Source organism: Mastigoproctus giganteus, chromosome 9 (assembly GCF_048544385.1).
Source record: "Mastigoproctus giganteus isolate SK-2022 chromosome 9, ASM4854438v1, whole genome shotgun sequence".
Classification (NCBI taxonomy): domain Eukaryota; kingdom Metazoa; phylum Arthropoda; class Arachnida; order Uropygi; family Thelyphonidae; genus Mastigoproctus; species Mastigoproctus giganteus.
This window is the reverse complement of record NC_143583.1, coordinates 41,639,773-41,663,082: the sequence shown is the minus strand read 5'-3', so window position 1 is coordinate 41,663,082 and position 23,310 is coordinate 41,639,773. Positions and strand designations below refer to the sequence as shown.

Genomic DNA, 23,310 nt, shown 5'->3' with positions numbered 1-23,310 from the left:
AAATTTTAAACAGTGCAAATTATTTTATCTCCTAGCAGTACAAGGTTACCCATATGTAAATGCTTTAGAAGTCTATCATATTATAATTAGAAAGCAAATAAATAAAATTTGTATGCTTTACTGCATTCAATTTTCAATTATGGGTATCATTCTGCCCCCAATAAAGACCAAAAAGTCCTTGGCATTAAGGCTTGGAATTCAGCTTGGAGACAAATACCATTTTCTATGGTTCTGCCTAAGTTGCTAATATATTTATGAACTGCATGGCATCTCCTGAAAAGGTGAATCCACTATATTTAAAAATTGAAACCAATTTTTGGTTTCAAGGTAAGCTCTTGAAGCTTACTGGCTTCTTGTCAGTTGGTAGGTGGTCTTTATTTGCAAACAAATGGTGAATTCTGACCAGTATATTTTGTCTAAGTGAACAATGAAATAGTGTATTGAAATAAAACTTCTATTTAAACACAATAATGACTGTTATGTATACCCCTAATCCCTAGAACCTGTGACAGAGAAGGAAATCAAATCATTTTTCTTCTCTGCATGAGCCTCATTAGCTCATCTGACATCCATTTAGGTCTAAATCTTGAACATTATTTCTTAGTTTGTATGAAAAGCCTAGTAGCTTCCAAGATTAATTCCTTGAAGGCTGAGGGCTGATGACCCTCCTATGTGCGTGTCATATTACGCAGTAAAGTAAACAGAATTTACTTCATTCTAGCTACTGCTTTGAAATATCCCCTTGCACTGGGGTTGAAATGGAAAATTTTACAGGATATAACACTCACTAATAAAATGTCTTATTTTTAATAATTAAGTATATACATGTCATCATCAATGACTGTGACAAACCAAAACAGCATTCTGGCACTCCAGTCTATTCAATACCGTGCAACTGCATTCTTGCAGTATTGTACCACACAGGGCAAACCTTACTGAGTTGTAGAGATTAAAGGTATACAAGTACACCAATGCTAAAAGTATAGTAAATAAATTTGATGAATTTGAAGTGCTGGTCAAGACACCAAAGGCAGATATTGTTGGGATATCAGAAACATGGTGTCACACAGATATAAGCAATGCACAATTGCAATTTGTGGAGTACAATGTGTACAGAAAGGAAGGGAGGAAGGATTACGCTGTTAGTTAAGAAACACAAAAAAAAAAAAAAAAAAAATCAGGAAGTGCATCCAGTTGACATGGGTGAACAGTGCAATGTTGAGTCAGTTTGGTGTGACAAACACTGAGAAAGGGAAAATGAGAGTAGGAGTGTGTTATAGGCCTAATGGCTCTGATGAGTACAATTAATTGTGCAGAGAAATAGAGTGGGCCAGTAAATCAGAATGCCTGGTAATGGGGGATTTTAACTTTACAGATATTGACTGGAATTTGTGGGTTGGTCACTCACACACTAGCCAGACTTGTGGATTTATTGGAGGACTGTTTTCAACACCAACATGTTCGAGGGGCAACCACAGGGAGTAATACTCTTGATCTGATTATCAGCAGTGATTATTCATGCATTAAGAATTTGCAGATAAAGAAACCACTAGGTGACATTGATCACAGTATACTGATGTAGGATTTACTTAAAGATGAAACTACCATTAGAGGTAAAGGAAAGGGTTTTGCTTTCGCAAAGATGACTATGGTGGTCTCAGACAGTTTTTAAATTCTATACAGTGGGATCAACTGATGATATTAAAAACAGCGAATTCTAAATAAGCCTTCAAGGATTTTGGTTGGTTGTTTGGATTTTTTTTGGCGTATTAGCAGCTAAGGCTATAATGCGCCAAGACTATGTAATATTTAAAAAGTTTAAATTCTTGGTGACCTAATTAGTAAGGCCACCGTGTCCAGATATATAGTAATGTAACAGTAGCATAAATTAAATACAATTAAAAACTTTTATTGACTTAAAATAGCTAAAAACAGCAGATACATTGTCATTGTCAGATAAAATCTGACTGACTGTATACGGCTCAGTCAGATGGTTAAAAGCAGTAATACGGATATTGCTAAAATTTGGACAGTCAATTAAAAGGTGTCTGATAGTTAAAGTTGTGCCACAGGACACGTACATAGGAGGGTCATCAACCCTCAGCCTTCAAGGAATTAATCTTGGAAGCTACTAGGCTTTTCATACAAACTAAGAAATAATGTTCAAGATTTAGACCTAAATGGATGTCAGATGAGCTAATGAGGCTCATGCAGAGAAGAAAAATGCATGGGATGCATATAAATTAACAGGCAACACAGAAGCCTATGGCAGATATAAGCTAGTCTGGAATCAAGTCACAAAGGAGGTTAGCAAGCAAAGGTTGATTATGAGAAAGCCTTGGCAAAGGATTACAAAGAAAAACAACAAAGACTTCTTTACTTATGTAAACTCTAGAAGGAAGGGGATGAATCAGATTGGTCCACTTAATATTGGTGGTTCAACTGTTGATGATCCTGCTCAGATAGTTGATAAACTGAATGAGTATTTTGCATCCATATTCACACATGAGGAAATTTTTAAGGATGGGAAAGACAGAAGTTTACTAAACTCTAACAGTGAGTTAAATGATTGTGTAATAACAGAGAGCAAAGTGGAGAAGAAATCATTGAAGTTACACATAAAAAAGGCACCTGGGGTGGATGGAATCTATCCAGTTATATTGAAGGAGGCAGCCAGCAAGGGAATTAAGCAAACCCTTAGCCATAATTATGAGAGCATTCTTAGATTCAGGAGAGGTCCACATGGACTGGAGATGTGCAAAATGTATTCCCAATTCACAAAGGGGGTTCAAAGGGTGACACAAATAATTATAGACCTGTAAGTTTAACTTCTGTTCCGGGGAAAATAATGGAGTAACTGGTAAAAGAAGTGTTGCAGGATCACCTAGACAAGACCACAGTAATAGTTCAGACACAGCATGGGTTGTTAAGGGGAGCTCTTGCTGACCAGTTTAATTGGATACTAAGATGTGGTCGCAAAGTAACTGGATGCAAAATTTAATTTTGATATCATATACTTGGATTTCAGGAAAGTTTTTGATACTGTTGCACATGGAAGACTTCTGCACAAATTGGAGCGATATATCATTAAGGGGAAGTTGGTACAATGGACCCCTATAGTTCGGTGTTGGGTCCAATGTTGCTTTGTGTATTTATCAATGATATCAATGAAGGTATATCAGGCTTAATGTCCAAGCCTGCAGATGATACAAATGTTGGCAGGTTGTTAATAACAGTAAAGACAATATGCTACTGCAGCAGGATCTATAAAACTTATGCAGATGGTCTGAGAAGTAGCAACTGAAGTTTAACATTAACAAATGCAAAGTACTGCATATGGGTAGCAGTAATCTCAGAGAAATGTTCCAAGTGGGTGGTGTTACACTCAGGGTAGTGGAGAATGAAAGAGAGCTAGGGGTAATTGTGCAGTCAGATATAAAGTTTTCTGAGTAGTGCAGACAGGCTTCCAGAGTACGTCATGGAGTCTTGTCAATGATATATAGGAATTTTGTTAGCAGAGACAAGGAGCTGGGTGATTCCATGTCAAGTGGCCTAATTTTGAAGATGGTCCCTGCTCGACCATCTTCAATTTTGTTGAAACTTGGTGTAAATGTTTAAACCGGTTTCCAAAGAAGATGTGCAAAAATTCAGTTCAAAATATATAGTATGCTTGAGGCACCAGCACTTTTTTTGTGGAGGTCACTTGTGTTACATAAAGCAAATCACAAAAAATTTTCAAAGTTTTAAGCGTTACTGTTGTACAACATTGAGAGGTAGTGCTCTGAAACTGGTATACCTAGTTAACTTTTGGCAGAGAATGCAAAATGTTTGGTGTCCAGGCTCAAAAGCCTTCACATTTTTTACAATGTGGTCTAAAACTAGCACTAAAAATTTGTCACGACAAATTTAAGAAAGGCTTTTGAAAGTCATAACTTTGACCTTTTTGTACCTTCTTCTTTGAGCATTCCATTTAACATCTGCATGAATTCAGCCTAACTAAATATGAGATCTTATACTTGTTTGCTGGCTAAGATATTTTTCTTTAAAGATAGACTCAAAATTTGAAAGTCAAAATTTGACCTATCTTTAGGGGCAAATATCTTAATGTGGGATTCCACAACCATCAAGCACCGCATCCAACTTAAGCACCTTAGTGTAATCCTGGACTCAAAACTGTCCTTCCTCCCACACCCACAGTATATCCAAAAGAAGATAAGAAATTACACAGCATTGGTGACAAGGGTTACCCGCACAGACTGGGGTCTAAACTGACATATCTAGCCCTGGAAGTCTTTATTCCAGCCATCTCATATGCTGCAGGGGTCTGGTATCACCGGGCAACTTTGTCACAAATCAGAAGAAATTAGCCACCATTTAAAGAGCAATACTATTTACCATCACCAGAGCCTGCTGCACAGTGAGCACTCCTGCTCTCCAAGTCCTCACTGGAGTCCTCCCTCTAGATCTTGAAATAATTAGATGCAGCATGTTGTATCATCTGTCCAAAGGAATCTCCACTACCACCACTGGATTCACCACCAACCCAGCAATCAATCGCAAGACAGAGAAAAGGTGCCTTCACGCTCACCTGCAGCAGGCCTGGCAAGACAGATGGACAACATCCATTAAGGGAGCAATTACAAAGAAATTCATCCCTGAAGTAACGTTCACGTTCCCAAAAGCCCCAAGCTGGTTTTCCTCTGGCCTGTACATAACGTACCCCTCACAGGCCATGGGTCGGAACAAGAAAAATTAACTTCTCTGGGCATCACAGATGATCCATGCTGCCACTATGACACCGACAAATCTTGGCACCATATAATGCATGTTTGTTTGTTTGTTATTTGGTTTTTAGGAGCATTAGCAACTAAGGCCATATTGCTCCGGCGATATGCAGTGGTCATTCCCTGACCTTACCACATCCTCCATATTTGGTGGTCGCAGGCTCATACCCCGGTCTAATCAAGAAGCGTGTGCTATGCACTGCTGCTCCTGCCCACCTGGCTATGGAGGCACCACCATATAATGTATGACTGTCCTGACTATGACGACTTGAGATCTATTCTGATCACAAAGATTATTAATTTACCAAAGGACCAAGAACATATACTAATTCATACCCATGACAATTATAAATACTTCACTTTTGCACAGGATGTCTTCAACAGACGAAGAACATTAAGGAGCCTAAACCACCAAGACCAATAACTTGAGACAGATTCTGGGCACCCCTCTCCAGTAGCATCAACCGCCAACCTCCACTGAACTGAAATTCACTTCCTTCATCCAAGTTCCACTGGGCTAATATCTGCAGGCAAGATCAACCAATACCTGATCCCATTCAAGACTCCAAACCCAGACACTGGAGACACCAGCAGCTATTCTGCCACAGTCACATTGGCAATCAAACTGAGCACTCTAGCCTGGTTTTCTTTTATTCCCCTCCCCAGCCAGGGGGAGGAGGTTGGTTCCTGTCTCCTCACTCCTGCCACCCCCTTCTTTCGCCTGGTGAGGCACGGGCCTGCCTCACTGACTTTCTGGGGTCACCTCCTCTATCATCCCCTTATCTCTGTCTTTTGCCCCCAGCCTTCAGTCTCCCCCTACTCTGTCTAATTCGCAGTGTACACCCCACACAACTTATCAATTAATAACGTCCAAATTTAAACCATGCTTACGTAAACCTCTCTTGGCCTTTTATATTCTAACGTTAACCCCTTTTTTTATTTTATTATGATTTTTTTTCACATAGGCCCTTGCCACTGAAATCTTTGGAAACTAGGTGGCAGGGCCTGCCACAGTACAAAAAATCTACTGGGTACCTGACCTACCTCCCCAGGGCCAAGTGCGGTAACAGTGGGTCCCAACAAGGGCCCAATGGCTAAATCGTCAGAAAAACAATGGTACACAACACAACACATCCATCCATCCACTCCCCACACACTTTTTAAATCTCTGGCCTCACGGAGTTCTGTGCTACACAAACAGAGTACACAACGCAGAGATGGAGGAAACTTCTGGTGCTGTCAGACAACTAACACACTTTGCACCTTCAATTCCCTCATTTTCCACCATTTGAAAGAGCAGGTTTTAAGCAACAAGAATCATGGTTTTTCAGTTTTGTGTCTTGCTACTTAAGGCCTAAAAAATACCTTAAACATTTTATATTTTCCACATAATATTTGCATTCTTATTTGATAGTGAAGTTTCACATCTAAATAAAGACAGTTTGTTGTTTGTTTGTTTGTTATTTGGTTTTTAGGAACATTAGCAACTAAGGCCATATTGCTCCGGGGATATGCGGTAGTCATTCCCTGACCTTTCCGCATTCTCTGTATTTGGTGGGCACGGGCTCGAACCCCGGCCTAATCAAGAAGCGTGTGCTATGCACTGCTGCTCCTGCCCACCTGGCTAAATAAAGATAGAACTATTGCATTTACAAGAGTGAAATTTTCCGCAATTACTTTACCCTTTGGTTTAAGGAGAAAGGATACATTGCCAATGCACAAAAAGATCTGTATTTTTTACAATAGGGGTGCAAATGGCAAGAAAAGAAATTGCACGGGTTTCTTTAGTGCAAGTTCCCAAGTCTGAAAAGTGGTCTTTATTCAGGATTCCAAGCATAAAGATGATGTTCTATTGGTTTCTAAGCTTGAAAGAAGTTATAACTGCAACAAAATTTATTTAAAACACAATACAATTAGCATTAGCATTAGTAGAGGCATTTGATGCAAGAAAGCAAGCTTATGCAGCATCAGCCAAAAAAAAAAAAAAAGTAAAATAAATAAATAAAAAATAACCACTTCCACTTCACCCCTCTGTTCATTCGAAATACCTGTCCAGCTGAGCCTTAAACTTACTTAGGCTATCAACTTCCATGACAAGGAATGGAAGTCTGTTCCACCTACCAACCACCCGCTGGCTAAAGGCAAATTTCCGCACATCTATCCTACATCTGTCTTTCCTCAATTTCAACTTATGCCCTCTCAGGTGATTATTCTGAGCAAGAGGAAGAATCCCATCAGCACTGAGCATGCTCAAACCATTCAAGGCTTTGTACACCTCTATCAGATCACCTCACTGGTGCCTAGTCTCTAGACACTGTAATCGCAAAACTTAAGCCTTTCTTCGTAAGAGCACCCCTTTGTTCCATTCACTAATCTTGTTGCCCTTCTCTGTACTCATTCCAGCAGCTCTACATCCTTCTTGAAATGAGGCCTCCAGGCCTGTATACAGTACTCTAGGTGTGGCCTGACCATTGCCTTATACAAGGGAATAATCACCTCCTTATCCCTGCTAGAAAAATTCCTATATATCATTGACAACACACCATGAGCTACTCTTGCAGCCCGTCTGCACTGCTCAGAGAACTTCATATCTGCCTGCACAACCACCCCCAGGTCCCTTTCATTCTCTACCGTCAGTGTAGTACCACAGAGTTGATACGTTGCTCTGGGGTTGCTGTTTCCCATATGTAGTACTTTACATTTGTCAATGTTAAACTTCATTTGCCACCTCTCAGCCCATCTGCTCAACCTTTCCAGATCCTGTTGCAGCAGCATAGTGTCAGTAGTGTCCTTGACCACCCTGCCAACCTTCGTATCATCTGCAAACTTGGACATTAAGCTTGATATACCATCATCAATTCATTTATAAATACAGAGAAAAATAAAGGACCCAATACTGAACCCTGAGGGACTCCACTAATAACATTAGTCCACGATGAGCACTGTCCATTGATTACCACTCTCTGTCTTCTCCCCCTCAACCACCCCTTTATCCATAGCAGCAATTTGCCTCCAATGCCACACTGCTCCAATTTGTGCAGCAGTCTTCCATGTGCAACAGTATCAAAAGCCTTTCTAAGATCCAAGTATATAATATCAAAGTTATTCCCTGCATCCAGTTCTTTTGTGACTGCATCATAGTATCCAATCAAATTGGTCAGGCAAGACTTCCCCTTAACAAAACCATGCCGTGTCCGAGCTATAACTGAAGTCTTGTCTAGATGATCCTGCAGTGCTTCTTTAACCAGTGCCTCCATTAATTTTCCGGGAACAGAAGTTAAACTCACAGGTCTATAATTACTTGTGTCAGTCTTTGATCCTCCCTTGTGAATTGGGGTCACATTTGCATATCTCCAGTCCATGGGTACCTCCACTGAGTCCAAGGAAGCTCTCATAATTATGGCTAAGGGTTTGCTTACTTCCTTTGCTGCCTCCTTTAATATAACTGGATAGATCCTATCCACCCCAGGTGCCTTTCTTGTGTTTATCTTCAACAATTTCTCCTCCACTTTACTCTCAGTTATTACAAGATTCTCTAGCTTACTGCTAGAGTTGAATACACCTCTGGCATTCCCCTCGCTGAATAACTCCTCATGTGTGAATGTCGATGCAAAATATTCATTTAGTTTGTTAGCTACCTGAGCAGGATCATCAACAGTTGACCCATCGATATCAAGTGGACCAATCTGATTCATCCCCTTCCTTCTAGAGTTTACATAAGTAAAGAACTCTTTGCTGTTTTTCTTCGCATCCCTTGCCAAGGATCTCTCGTAATCTGCCTTTGCCTGCCTAACCTCCTTTGTAACTTGGTTACAGATCAACTTGTATCTATCATAGGCTTCTGTGTCACGTATTAATTTGTATGTATCCCATGCATTTTTCTTCTCTGCCATATGCCTCATTAGTTCATCTGACATCCATTTAGGCCTAAACCTTGAACAATATTTCTTAGTGGTATGTAAAGCCTAGTAGCTTGCAAGATAAGTTCTTTGAATACTTCCCATTTTGAATTTGCTGTTGGTAACATCATCAGTTGATCTCACTGTATAGAATTTAAATACTGTCTCAGTCCATAGTAGTCGCCTTTACGAAAGCAATACCCCTTCCCTTTACCCCTAATGGTAGTTACCTCTTTGAATAACTCCCACTTCAGAACACTGTGATCACTGCCACCTAGTGGTCATTTATCTGCAGATTCTTAATGCATGAAGAATCACTACTGATAATCAAATCAAGAGTATTACTCTCTCTAGTTGCCTCCCGAACATGCTGATGTAGAAAACAATCATCCAATAAATCCACAAAAGCCTTGCTAGTGTGTGAGTGACCAGCCCCCAAATTCCAGTCAATATCTGGGAAATTAAAATCCCCCATTATAAGACTCTCTGATTTACTGGCCCACTCTATTTCTCTGTACAGTTTCTTATTATACTCATCAGAGTCATTAGGCCTATAGCACACTCCTACTCTCAATTTTGATCTCCCAATGCTTATGTCACACCAAACTGACTCGACACTGCACTGTCCAGTGATGTCGACTGGCTTCACTACCTTGGATTTTATGTGTTTCTTAACTAATAGCATAACCCCTCCTCCTCCCTTCTTATCCTGTCTATCCTTTCTGTAGACATTGTACTCCCCAAATTCCAGTTCTGCATTCCTTATATCTGTGTGACACCACGTCTCTGAAATCCCAACAATATCTGCCTTTGATGTTTTGAGCAAAAACTCAAATTCATCAAATTTATTTACTAAACTCCTAGCATTGGTGTACATGCAAGTATACATGCACCTGCTCTTCCTCTTAGCCACCCTAACACAACACATGTGTTTATTTGTACCCCCATGATTCCCAGCAGTCTCTGTAATATCCTGCATCTTATTTTCCAGGCTGCTGCTCATTCCAATAGAAGCAGTGCAAGAATCACTTTCTCCTCTGCCAGTGGCTACTGTTAATCTATTAGTCCTTGTATCCCCCCAATCTAGCAGTTTACCGACCCACCTAACACTTCCTCGATAGCATCAGCAAACATTCTTGCACCCCTTTCTATTTAAGTGTATCCCATCCCTGTAGAAGCAGTCTCTCCCGTTAACAAGTACAGACCAGGCTGAAAAAAATTCTACCCCTTGAGCCCTGCACAATCTTTTCAGGGCCGAATTGATCGACAGGGCTCTCATCATATACTCCCTCCTATCGTGTCTGGGCAGAATTGCAGGCACTTTCAAATTCAACCCTAATTCACGGCTTTTTTTCATCAGTGACATGTACTTGTTAAGTAATTCCGCTGGTCTCCTACTCTTAATATCATTAGAGCCAACGTGTACAACTATATCACCTTTTGTGCCCTTAAAAGATGATATCCGCTCTACAACGTAATCAACCTTTGCCCCTGGCAGACATACCCTGGTCCTGTTCCACCTATCCTTTTTACAAAGCATGTTTCCCATTTCCCTGACAATAGTCACCAACAACTACTAGTTCCTTTGGGACCAGCGCATTCTGCCTTGGGGGTTGCCGTTGTGTTGCGCGATGACCAAGTGCAAGCTCTGGCATTGGTGTGGGCAGCTGAGAGCTTGATGAGCCCCTCACTTGTAATCCTTCGAGGGCATCCACCCTGTCCTTCAAGCTCTCATATAGGCCCATAACAACGCTGAGTTGTCGCCTGATTTCCTTACACTCCTTACATCGCGCACATACAAAGACATCCCCCATGGCAGTATCATGTCCCATACCTGACTGCTCCGCAAACATTAAGCAAATAGTGCATCTTAAAAGGCTGTGATTCAGAGGGCAACTGCCCCCCTCAGTTCTCCCCTGAGCCACAGCATTCCCATTAGCTTGAGCCTTTTGCTTTGCTGCTCTGGTTTGAGTCATGATTTCGATTTACTTTCAATAAAATTTCAATTTCGGTATAAAATTAAATCCTAAACTTGTATCCCAACACAGTTATAATGCTATATTTAAGTTTCAGTAATGAGTGTTATCTATGAAATCTACGAGTGTTATCTACGAAATATTTATGTTTCAGTAACGAGTGTTATCTACGAAATATTTGTTTCAGTAACGAGTGTTATCTACGAAATATTTGTTTCAGTAACGAGTGTTATCTATGAAATCCCTTTATATAACTTCCGTATCGTTATGTATTAATTATTTATTTTTACTAATTATTTATGTTACGTAACCTAAGTGGTTATACTTCATTGGCAATTAAATTAAAAGTACAATTTAATTGCCAATGAAGTTTGACAAGATTAATAGATTTTACTGATTGATTTTCCCGTAACAATGGCGGCTCCTTATGAACGGTAAACACGTGGATTTGATACCCTTTCCGATACTAAGTAATACCTACAAAATCTCTATCTAAGTTACTTTAAACTTAAGTACCGTAAATAGGAATATAAAGCTACTCTAGAAAATAAGTTAATATGTCAATTTAAACTAATAAAGCAGAAAATAAATCAGAAAAAACTTCTCTGTTCCAAGAGCGGCAGAAAGGCACGTCCGCACCGGCAACGAATTAAATGGGAATCCAATTTGAAATAAGCAAGTGAGTGTGAAGATATTGAATCACTGCTTTGTAATGGACTGGAATTTTTCATTGATGGTTGATATTACTACTTCAGGCAAGCTATATTGTCGTCCCATTGTTGTTTTCTTTCTTTCCAGGGCATATCTGACTAAATTCATCATCTTCAAAAACTGCCATCACCTTTTACTTTACTTGCTCAGAATGCTTTTTTCCAGGTATGGCCATGATTCCTTCTTCTGCTTTAAGTTTTCTAGCTTTCTTGACCATTCTTTCTGAGACACTAAACTCTTCCATTGTTTTCGTTATGGACCAACAACTGGAGGCTATTAGACTCTTTTCGGCACGATGGGCACAGCTGTTAATATTTGAAGTTTTTCTGAATGACTTGATACCATCAACTTTTCTTTCAATTCTTTCAGCAGCTCATTGTAATCTAAGCAGTTTCCACACTGATGACTTGCACTTGGCGCCATGATGTCATTTGGATCCAAGCCACCAATAGATGCAATTTTACTGGCAATTATATCTTGTACTTGACTTGCCTTCCTTTTGGCAGAGCCTTGTGAGTTTCTCTTAGCCATTCGAGAAATTTCAGAGGGGAAATAACAATAACCATCAAATTTGTGTTCAAGCTTTCAGTCACATGCATTTTGTCATCGTGGTCTGATCCAGATAAAGTTGAAGTTCCTGTTGCTGCTTTTCGGCTATTAGACTCTTTTCGGCATGATGGGCACAGCTTCTGACCTGGTTTTATGTCTACCTTTGTTAGTTCTTTCAGATAGTCTGCCACTGACAAATCAATTGGTTGTAAACTTTTTTCCACCATATGATTTTTCTTCTCGAAAGGATTGTAACATGAATGCCGCAAAAATTCAAATTTTGTCAAAAGCAAAGCTTCATGATGTAGACGAATTGTCTTCTTCACCTAGTTTTAATTCACAATGTCGACCTATCAGCTGTTGTTCTTCAAATTCAAATCCTTTAAATAATTTTAACCCAATTTTGCATGTATACGATAGATAGCACATGACATTTAGAATTATCCATATGACTGATGGTGCATGAGTTCAGCTTATCTCCAGCAAAATCTTCTGATTCCATGGCTTTCGTGCTGACTAATAAGTGGATGTTTCTGCAAGCAATGAAACCTTAATTTTATTACAGTCAAACAAAATATAGAGGAACAAAATAAACAAACTGATCATCGTGACGATAAAACACATAACAGCATGGTTCAAATATCTGCTCTATTTATACTTTATTTTGTATGATTCTAGAATATTCCAGAGTTCTAGAATGTTCATCAGTTTTTTTTGGAATTCAAGAATATTCTATAATTCTTGAGTATTCTTCTAAAATATTCCAGAATTCTAGAATATACTCTATTTCTAGATTATTCTAAACATCAGACAGGATTAAGGAAGTTTCTGCAACAAAAAAATCTCACAAAATAACAATACTTCACATAAAACTACTTTATGTTTAGGCTTAATTTTAAGGCCTTAAGACACAAAACAGATCCTTGGACCTTGAGGTTGTCACATACATTCTCTCAGATATGCCAGACAAGCTGTTCTTGCTACCTGGGAGTCTAAAACGCTGATGGAACTGATATTCGGGTGACACTTAAGTCAAGTGGACCCAATTTCGGCGAAGTCCGGACGGTCTATGACAGCCAAATCCTCTGCTTGCACCTTCACGATGGTGGGACTGTTAGTAATCCTGGGTATAACCTCCGTGCACAAGTACATGGTGGGTGACCACCCAGGTGTGAACCAACGTAAGCAGGGGTCGAGGTGTGGCGCCCACACCACATGGAGGAACGCCGCCCCTCTATGTTACCAGGCAGTACTAGGTGGTAGATGACTCTCATCAACCGGTGAAATACCACCACTTTGCTTATTGGAGGCTTGAAGTAGTGGAACCCATGTTTAGTCTCTAGAGCTACCAGATAGTACTGCCAGATACTCTGCCAGATAGTGACTGGAGGGAGTCCGAGTAGTGTGTATGCGGGGAGCATTTTCGAGGCCACGTTATGTCAAGGATCTGGGTATATTCTTACCACATGTACGCCATATCCAAAAATTTCATTACTTCATACAGCATGTCCCACCCACTTTTTCTTACTATTGAATACAACATGAATTGTCAAAATAATAGAGCAAGCTTATCTGCAAAAAGATCTAAACCTCCCAAGGACTTCCTAATTCATTTCACAAATATACGTGGTCTCAATTCCAATCTCAAAGATGTCCATTTCCACTTGCAGTCTTCTAAGCCCCATGTACTTTTTCTGACTGAATCTCAGTTATCAGTTGATTCAACTACTGCTCATCTCAGATGTCCAAATTATTTGCTGTATGATTCCTTTCGTCTCAAAGGTGGTACTTGTGCATATGTCCGTTCTGATATTCCCTGTCAGAGACTTGGCAATTTGGAATCTCCTCACTTTGATCTTCTCTGGCTTAAAATCTCTCTACCTCATTGTGTCAAATTCATCTGTTGTCTCTACCGTTCTCTCAACCCCACTAATCACTCGGAGCTCCTTGACTTCCTCTCTTTGCAACTTGACTTTCTCCAGTCCAACTTTCCTAACAGTGAGGAAATTTTCCTTGGTGATTTTAATGTTCACAACTCCAGCTTGCTTCCATTAGTCATACTGATCCAGCTGGTCGAGATGCTGAGGCTTTTGCAATTATTAATGACCTTGCCCAGATTGTTCATTTACCTACAAGAATACCGGACAATCCTAATCATACAGCCAATACGCTTGATCTTTTTCTCACAAACAACCCTTCTAAATACAAGGTCGAAGTGAGAGGTCCTTTAGGTACTTCAGATCACAACTTGGTGATTGTCTCTTCTCCAATGGAACCTTTATCTCATGGCTATTCCCAACCTCGTATTGTATGGCATTACAAGAATGCAAAATGGGATGACTTGCGAGACTTCTTTTCTTCTTTTCCTTGGTCTGATTACTGTTTCAAAACTTCTGATGTCAACGTTTGCTCAGATCGTGTCAGTGAAATTATTCTTGCAGGAATGGAATCCTTTATCCCACACTCCACTTTAAAATCTCGTCCTTTATCTAAACCTTGGTTCTCCAACAAATGTGCTAAGGCTGTCCAAGAGAAGAATGTTGCATATCGTAACTGGCTTGTTTCTAATTCTTCAGTTTCATTTTCTGCCTACACCAAAGCTCGCATAAATTGTAAAGCACTTATTAATCAGTCCAAACTAGAGTTTGAACAGGCTAAGAGTAGAAAACTTGCTTCTTGCCCTAATGGTAGCCGAGCATTCTGGTCTCTTGCCAAAGCTATTGGCCGAAACTTTTGCCCATCTCTGCTCCCACCTCGGTCCAAACCAGATGGTTCTGTTGTCACTTCAGCCAAGGATAAAGCTGACCTGCTAGCATCCCATTTTTCTTCCAGCTCATGTATTAATGATCTTGGTAAAACACCTCCCACCATTCCTAACCTGCTCCATTCAATGCCTTCAGTGGTCTTCCGTCAAAAGGATATCAGAAGGATTTTGATGAATCTTGATGCTAAGAAAGCTCCAGGTCCTGATGGTATTTCTCCACTAGTTCTCAAAACCTGTGCTCCTGAACTTACTCCTATTCTTTGCCGCCTTTTTTCACTTTCTTATTCCAAAGGTGTTTTTCCTTCTGCTTGGAAATTTGCTCATATCCAGCCAGTTCCTAAAAAAGGGTGACAAATCCTTCCCATCCAATTATCGTCCCATTGCAATTACTTCTACTCTTTCTAAAGTAATGGAGAAATCAATTAACCGGCAACTCTTAAACTACCTAGAAACCTTCCGTCTGATCAACGATCGCCAGAATGGATTCGGTCAGTGTCGATCCACTGGTGATATTCTGGCTTATGTTACCCATTTATGGACTAATTCAATGGAAAGGTTCGGTGAAACACAAGTAGTTGCTCTTGACATCTCAAAGGCTTTTGATTGTGTTTGGCATAAAGGTCTTCTAAACAAGCTTCCATCTTATGGTTTGCCAACTGTTTTTAGTAATTGGTTATCCAGTTTTCTCTCTGATCGCTCACTGAGGGTGATGGTAGATGGCTCTCTGTCTTCTAACTTCTCCACTAATGCCGGTGTCCCCCAAGGTTCAGTTCTTTCCCCCACTCTTTTCCTCTTGTATATCAATGACCTCTTCCATTGACTGGAAATCCTATCCATAGTTTTGCCGATGATAGCACATTGCATTCAACTTTCCATTTTGAGAAACCTTGTCCTGCTCAATCAGCTTCAAGCTCTCGAAAATCTGCTGCCAATTCCTTAAATGCCGATTTTCAGGTAATTCTCCAGTGGGGCAAAGACAACTTAATTGATTTCAACCCTTCTAAAACTCAGTCTTGTCTTATATCTCGCAAAAAGGATTCTTCTGCTCCTATGCTTATCTTTAGTGACACTCCGATTTCTAGGCAAAATGATATATCTCTTTTGGGGATTACCCTGACTTCTAATCTCTCTTGGCACAAGCACATTACAAATATTGCTTCCTCTGCATCTAAAAAACTTGGTTTTCTCTTTCGCTCTCGGCGTTACTTTTCTTCCAAACAGCTGCTCACTCTGTATAAATCGCAAATCCGCCCTGCCATGGAATATTGTTCCCACATCTGGGGTGGTGCCCCCAAAACCTCTCTCAGGCTTCTTGATTCCATTCAGAAGAGGGCAGTTAGGTTAATTAATGATTCATCTCTAACAGAGTCTCTCCACTCGCTTTCTCATAGACGTACTGTTTCTGCTGCATGCCTCTTCTACAGATACTTCCATGGGCACTGTTCTTCTGAATTGGCTTCTATAATTCCTGCTCTCTCTTTCAAAACAGTCCGAACACGTGCCGCCACCAGCCAACATCCATTTACTGTCCAGCTTCAAACCCACAGAACCAACTTTCATCTTCCTCATTTATTCATTCAACTGCCGTTTTCTGGAACAACCTTCCTTCATACGTATTTCCTGAAATTTACAATCTACAGAAGTTCAAGTCCAATGTCAACAAATATCTTCTTTCATCTTTTCAACCTCTAAACCAAGCACAGTACTAAGTACTATAGATTCTAATACCTCTCGTGTTTGGGGTTCTCATAACAAAAAAAAAAAAAAAAAAGAGATAAACCATGATGCTTGTAGCTGAAACTCTGCTCTTTCCAGTGGTGGCAAAAATGAGAGAATTGAAGGTGTCCCACATTAACATATCTGCCCCTTAAAATATGTCAAATTTGACTTTCAAATTTTGAGTCAATCTTTGAAGGAAAATATCTCAGCCAGAAAACAAGTATAAGAGTTGATATTTAGTTAGGCTGAATTCATGCAGTTGGTCCTGTCGTCATCTGTCCTCCAGGCTACTACTCATTCTAGTAGAAGCAGTGCAAGGATCACCTTCATCTCTGTCTAATCCCTCCAGGGCCGAATTGATTGACAAGGCTCTCATCACATACTCCCCCCCCTCCTATCGTGTCTGGGCACAATTGCAAACACTTTCAAGTTTAACCCTAACTCGTGACTTTTTTTTCCACACTGACCTGTATTTATTAAGTAAATCTGCAGATCTCCTACTCTTAATGTCATATTGCGCTCACTTTTGCCCCTAACGAACATACTCTAGTCCTTTTCCAGCTATCCTTTCAGTAGTTTGTTTGTTTGTTATTTGGGTTTTAGGAGCATTAGCAACTAAGGCCATATTGCTCAGAGGATATGCGGTGATCATTCCCTGACCTTTCCACATCCTTCGTATTTGGTGGTCACGGGCTCGAACTCTGGTCTAATCAAGAAGCGTGTGCTACGCACTGCCGCTCCTGCCCACCTGGCTACGGAGGCGCCTATATTTATTAGGTCAATAAACTGATTAATAATATTATTATTAATATTGGAAGTACAATTCAAAGGAGCACAGCTTACACACATCACCAAACAACACAAAAAAAAAAAAAAAAAGCAACAAACGAGTGGATAAATATATTTTTTTTTTCATTCATTATACAATTTTTCCAAACCCTCCTCAAATTTATTCAAACCACCCACGTCACAACACTAGTTGGATGTTTATTATAATAACTGATTACTCTTTGGTTGACTGCAAATTTCCATATATCTGTTCTGCAGACTATACTTTACCAATTTAAATTTATGCCTCCCTTATGTAGTTCATCACAGAAAGAATAAAGATACCATCAGCATTTAGTTTACTTAACTCTTTTAAAGTCTTATACACTTCATTTAGGTCAACACACAGATGTCTAGTTTCCAGAGTCTGTAATTCACAGAACCCCAGTTTTCTTGGTAAGAATATCCCTTTGTGTCCACAACTAATCTTGTTTCTTGTCCCTGCACCCTTTCCAACAGATTTTTGTCCTTTCTAAAATGAAGTTTCCAACCTGTATGCAGTATTCTAGATGTGGCCTAACCATTGCCTTATACAATGGGATAATCACCTCTTTGTGCCTACTGGCAAAGTTCCTGTATATCATTGACTTAATCCCATGGGCTGTTCCAGCAACTTGTTTTCATGCTGAGAGAATTTCATGTCAGACTGTACAATTACCACAAGATCTTTTTCATACTCCACTATTTTAAGTTTGGTACCACCAAAATAGTATGCTATTCTAAGATTACTGCCACCCAAATGTAGTACCTTGCTTTTATCACTGTCAAACCTTGCCATTTTACAGTTCATCTGCTTAGTTTTTCTAGATCCACTTGAAGTAGCATATCCTGATTGCTATAATTAACAACTGTGCCAACCTTTGTATTATCAGCAGACTTAGACATAAAACTCGAAATTATTATTATTTTTATTATTAGCTATATGGTGCAAGGAAGCCTGAGGCTTATGCTGCATTCCCCTTCTTGGTGATTCCCCTCCTTCAGAAGTAGAAGGGTTTGTTATTTGTTTGTTATTTGGTTTTTAGGAGCATTAGCAACTAAGGCCATATTGCTCCGGGATATGCGGTGGTCATTCCCTGACTTTTCCGCATCCTCCGTATTTGATGGTGACGGGCTCGAACCCCGGTCTAATCAAGAAGCATGTGCTATGCACTGCTGCTCCTTCCCACCTGGTTACGGTGGCACAGAAGTAGAAGGGGAATCACCAAGAAAGAGAAGAATGATGATATCCAGCTCAGGACCCTGGGTGTGCCAAGCCCATACTCACCAGATATGAGCCCCCAAGGTTATATCTATATCATTAATAAATATTAAAAACAGATGGGAAATCAAAACTAACACCTGTGGATCTCCACTCATCAGATTAGTCCATATGAAGAGTAGTGGCTATTTATAACCACTGTTTGTCACTTAACTATCACTTAAGCTTAATCTGTAGTAGTAACTTCCCCCTTATGCCACAGTGGCCAATTTATATAATTAAATATTAAATTTTAATTAATAAATTATTTATTTTATTTTATTAATTAAATGCTTTAGAGGCTTAAGCCCTAAAAGCATTTTAATTTTATTTATTTAATAATAATTATTATTATGTAATTGTCCTCAGAAATACAAGATATTTATTTTCCAAATTCTCTATACTAGAGGCAAATTTTATTATATCCAGGCTACAGTTACCTTCTAGAATTGAAGGGGAGAAAATATACATTGTCATTAAAGTCTGAGACTTTTGTGGCCTTAAACGTCACAATTAGATCCCTGCAATTCCTAGATTCCAACATTTGCTACATATATTGGGGCTTGGAGGTCAAACCTTTGACAGCCTACAGTGATCGCAAAACTCAACTTTTATAATATCATAAATGTCTATAAACCAACTTAGAAAAAAAAAAAAAAAAAAAAAAAATCTAGAAAAGGAATCAAAAAAAATTAGTCACAGATTTTTTAAACCTTTCTACCAGTGACGTTTGATGAAACTTAGACTCACTAAAAGGAAAGTTATATCTAAATTACCCCCGGGGCTCACATCTGGTGCATATGGGCTTGGCACACCCAGGGTCCTGAGCTGGATATCATCATTCTTCTCTTTCTTGTTGATTCTCTTCTACTCTCTTGTTTTCTTTTTCTTTCTTTCTTTCTCTCTCTCTCTCTCTCAGGGTAACTCAGATTTTTTTTTTTTTTTTTTTTGGCTGATGCAGCAAAAGCCTCAGACTTCCTTGCACCATATGGCTTATAATTATGATGATTATGATGATAATAATAATAATGATAATAAATAAATCTGACAGACAACTGGCACTTATGTACGGAACCACTTTTATAAGAATTTCATCAAACCATTTTGCATTGTTACTTTTGTAAAAGGTTTTAAATTGTACAAAATCAGCATTGAAAGAACACAAGTCAAAAATTACAAATGTGAATTCGGCTACTAAAATTGATTTTAGAAATACGAAAATGTTAAAACACATATTTTTGAAAATGTTGAAAACGAACAATTTTATTTGTAGTAGTAAAAAATGTAAAACAGAAATCCCAATAAGGAAAAGAAAACGGTTTAGCTGAAAACGTAGCACTCACCTCTCACTGTAATTTTAATTTCAATTCAAAGAAGAAAATATAACGTATATTTCGTTACTTGGAAAATACAAATGTGACTTCTCTTTACTAAATAGCAAAACTTTATTCTCAAAGAATAATTTTGACTGGCCACTGGTATGATCAATAAGAGAAATCCTATGACGCAATCAATTCCAACGCACGGTGTTTACGGTCAGTTGCAAACACACCGTTGCTACTGCGTGAGCCACTCGGTCATATGACGTCACTATATATATATATATATATATATATATATATATATATATATATATATATGTGTGTGTGTGTGTGTGTGTGTGTATATATATATATATATATATATATATATGTGTGTGTGTGTGTATATATATATATATATATATATATATTTTTTTTTTTTATTCTTTTTTTTTTAATGTAAACCCCAAACACGAGAGGTATTAGAACCTATTATTGAGAAGACGAAAGAAGATATTTGTTGACATTGGACTTGAACTTCTGTAGACTGTAATTTTCAGAAAATACGTATGAAAGAAGGTTATTCCAGAAAACGGCAGCTGAATGAATAAACGAGGAAGAAGAAAAGTTGGTTCTGTGGGTTTGAAGTTGGACAGTAAATGGATGTTAGCTGATAGCGGCACGTGTTCGGACTGTTTCGAAAGAGAGAGCGGGAATTATAGAAACCAATTCAGAAGAACAGTGCCCATGGAAATATCTGTAGAAGAGGCATGCAGCAGAAACAGTACGTCTATGAGACAGCGAGTGGAGAGACTCTGTTAGAGATTGATCATTGATTAACCTAACTGCCCTCTTCTGAACGGAATAAAGAAGCCTGAGAGAAGTTTTGGGGGCACCACCCCAGGTGTGGGAACAATATTCCATGGTAGGGCGGATTTGCGATTTACAAAGAGTGAACAGCTGTTTGTAAGAAAAGTAACGCCGAGAGCGAAAGAGAAAACAGAGTTTTTTAGATACAGAGGAAGCGATGTTTGTAATGTGCTGGTGCCAAAAGAGATTAGAAGTCAGGGTAATCCCCAAAAGAGATATATCATTTTGCCTAGAAATCGGAGTGTCATTAAAGATAAGCATAGGAGCAGAAGAATCCTTTTTGCAAGATATAAGACAAGACTGAGTTTTAGAAGGATTGAAATCAACTAAATTGTCTTTGCTCAACTAGAGAGATTACCTGGAGATGCATTAGCATTAACATTAGTAGAGGTATATGACGCAAGAAAGCAAGTTATTCAGCATCGGCCAAAAAAAAAAAAAAACACACCACTCCCATTTCACCCCTCCGTTCGTTCGAAATACCTGTCCAGTTGAGCCTTAAATTTGTTTAGGCTATCAACTTCAACAACAAGTGATGGAAGGTCGGTTCCACCAACCAACCACCCGCTGGCGAAAGGCAAATTTCCGCACATCTATCCGACATCCGTCCTTCCTCAATTTGAATTTATGCCCTCTGAGGTGATTATTCTGAGCAAGATGAAGAATCCCATTGGCATTGAGCATGCTCAAACCATTCAAAGCCTTATACACCTCTATCAGATCACCTCGCCGGTGCCTAGTCTCCAGACTCTGTAATTTGCAAAACTTAAGCCTTTCTTCGTAAGAGCACCCCTTTGTTCCATTCACTAATCTTGTTGCCCTTCTCTGTACCCGTTCCAGCAGCTCTACATCCTTCTTGAAATGAGGCCTCCAGACCTGTATACAGTACTCAAGATGTGGCCTAACCATTGCCTTATACAAGGGAATAATCACCTCCATATCCCTGCTAGAAAAATTCCTGTATATCATTGACAAGACACCATGAGCTACTCTTGCAGCTCGTCTGCACTGCTCAGAGAACTTCATATCTGCCTGCACAATTACCCCCAGATCCTTTTCATTCTCCACCACTGTCAGTGTAGTACCGCAGAGTTGATACGTTGCCCTGTGGTTACTGTTTCCCATATGTAGTATTTTACATTTGTCAAAGTTAAACTTCATTTGCCACCTCTCAGCCCATCTGTTCAACCTTTCCAGATCCTGTTGCAGCAGCATAGCGTCAGTAGTGTCCTTAACAACCCTGCCAACCTTTGTATCATCTGCAAACTTGGAAATTAAACTTGATATACCATCATCAATATCATTCATAAACGCCGAAAACTAATAACATTAGTCCACGTTGAGCAGTGTCCATTGATTACCACTCTCTGTTTTCTGCCACTCAACCATTCCCTTATCCATAGCAGCAATTTGCCTCCAATGCCACACTGCTCCAATTTGTGCAGTAGTCTTCCATGTGCAACAGTATCAAAAGCCTTTCTAAGATCCAAGTATATAATATCAAAGTTATTCCCTGCATCCAGTTCTTTTGTGACTGCATCATAGTATCCAATCAAATTGGTCAGGCAAGACTTCCCCGTAACAAAACCATGCTGCGTCTGAGCTATAACTGAATTCTTGTCTAGATGATCCTGCAGTGCTTCTTTAACCAGTGCCTCCATTAATGTACCTGGAACAGAAGTTAAACTAACAGGTCTATAATTACTTTTGTCAGCCTTTAGCATTAGCATTAGCATTAGTAGAGGCATTTGATGCAAGAAAGCAAGCTCATGCAGCATCAGCCAAAAAAAAAAAAAAAAAACCCACTTCCACTTCACCCCTCTGTTCGTTCAAAATACCTGTCCAGCTGAGCCTTAAACTTATTTAGGCTATCAACCTCCACCACAAGGGACGGCAGTCTGTTCCACCAACCAACCACCCGCTGGCTAAAGGCAAATTTCCGCACGTCTATCCTACATCTGTCTTTCCTCAATGTGAATTCATGCCCTCTCAGGTGATTTTTCTGAGCTAGAGGAAGAATCCCATCAGCATTGAGCATGCTTAAACCATTCAAGGCTTTATACACCTCTATCAGATCACCTCGCTGGTGCCTAGTCTCCAGACACTGTAATTTGCAAAACTTAAGCCTTTCTTCGTAAGAGCACCCCTTTGTTCCATTCACTAATCTTGTTGCCCTTCTCTGTACTCGTTCCAGCAGCTCTACGTCCTTCTTGAAATGAGGCCTCCAGACCTGTATACAGTACACTAGGTGTGGCCTGACCATTGCCTTATACTAGGGAATAATCACCTCCTTATCCCTGCTGGAAAAATTCCTGTATATCATTGACAATACTCCATGAGCTACTCTTGCAGCCCGTCTGCACTGCTCAGAGAACTTCATATCTGCCTGCACAATCACCCCCAAGTCCCTTTCATTCTCTCCCACTGTCAGTGTAGTACCACAGAGTTGATACGTTGCTCTGGGGTTGCTGTTTCCATGTGTAGTACTTTACATTTGTCAATGTTAAACTTCATTTGCCACCTCTCAGCCCATCTGCTCAACCTTTCCAGATCCTGTTGCAGCAGCATAGTGTCAGTAGTGTCCTTGACAACCCTGCCAACCTTTGTATAATCCGCAAACTTGGACATTAAGCTTAATATACCATCATCAATATCATTTATAAATACAG

General features: G+C 39.5%; 1 long non-coding RNA gene across 2 annotated transcripts in view; it reads right to left on the bottom strand.

Annotated features, from left to right (window-relative positions):
* LOC150080171 (uncharacterized) overlaps nt 1-19,994 on the bottom strand; it is a 31,837-nt gene extending 11,843 nt beyond the window's left edge. The window contains exon 1 of one of the 2 annotated variants that reach the window (XR_016547414.1): nt 19,814-19,994. This is a non-coding gene — a long non-coding RNA (uncharacterized LOC150080171). The remainder of the gene's footprint in view (nt 1-19,813) is intronic. The other variant, XR_016547415.1, reaches the window with a different exon arrangement.
* Between the last annotated feature and the right edge of the window lie 3,316 nt (nt 19,995-23,310).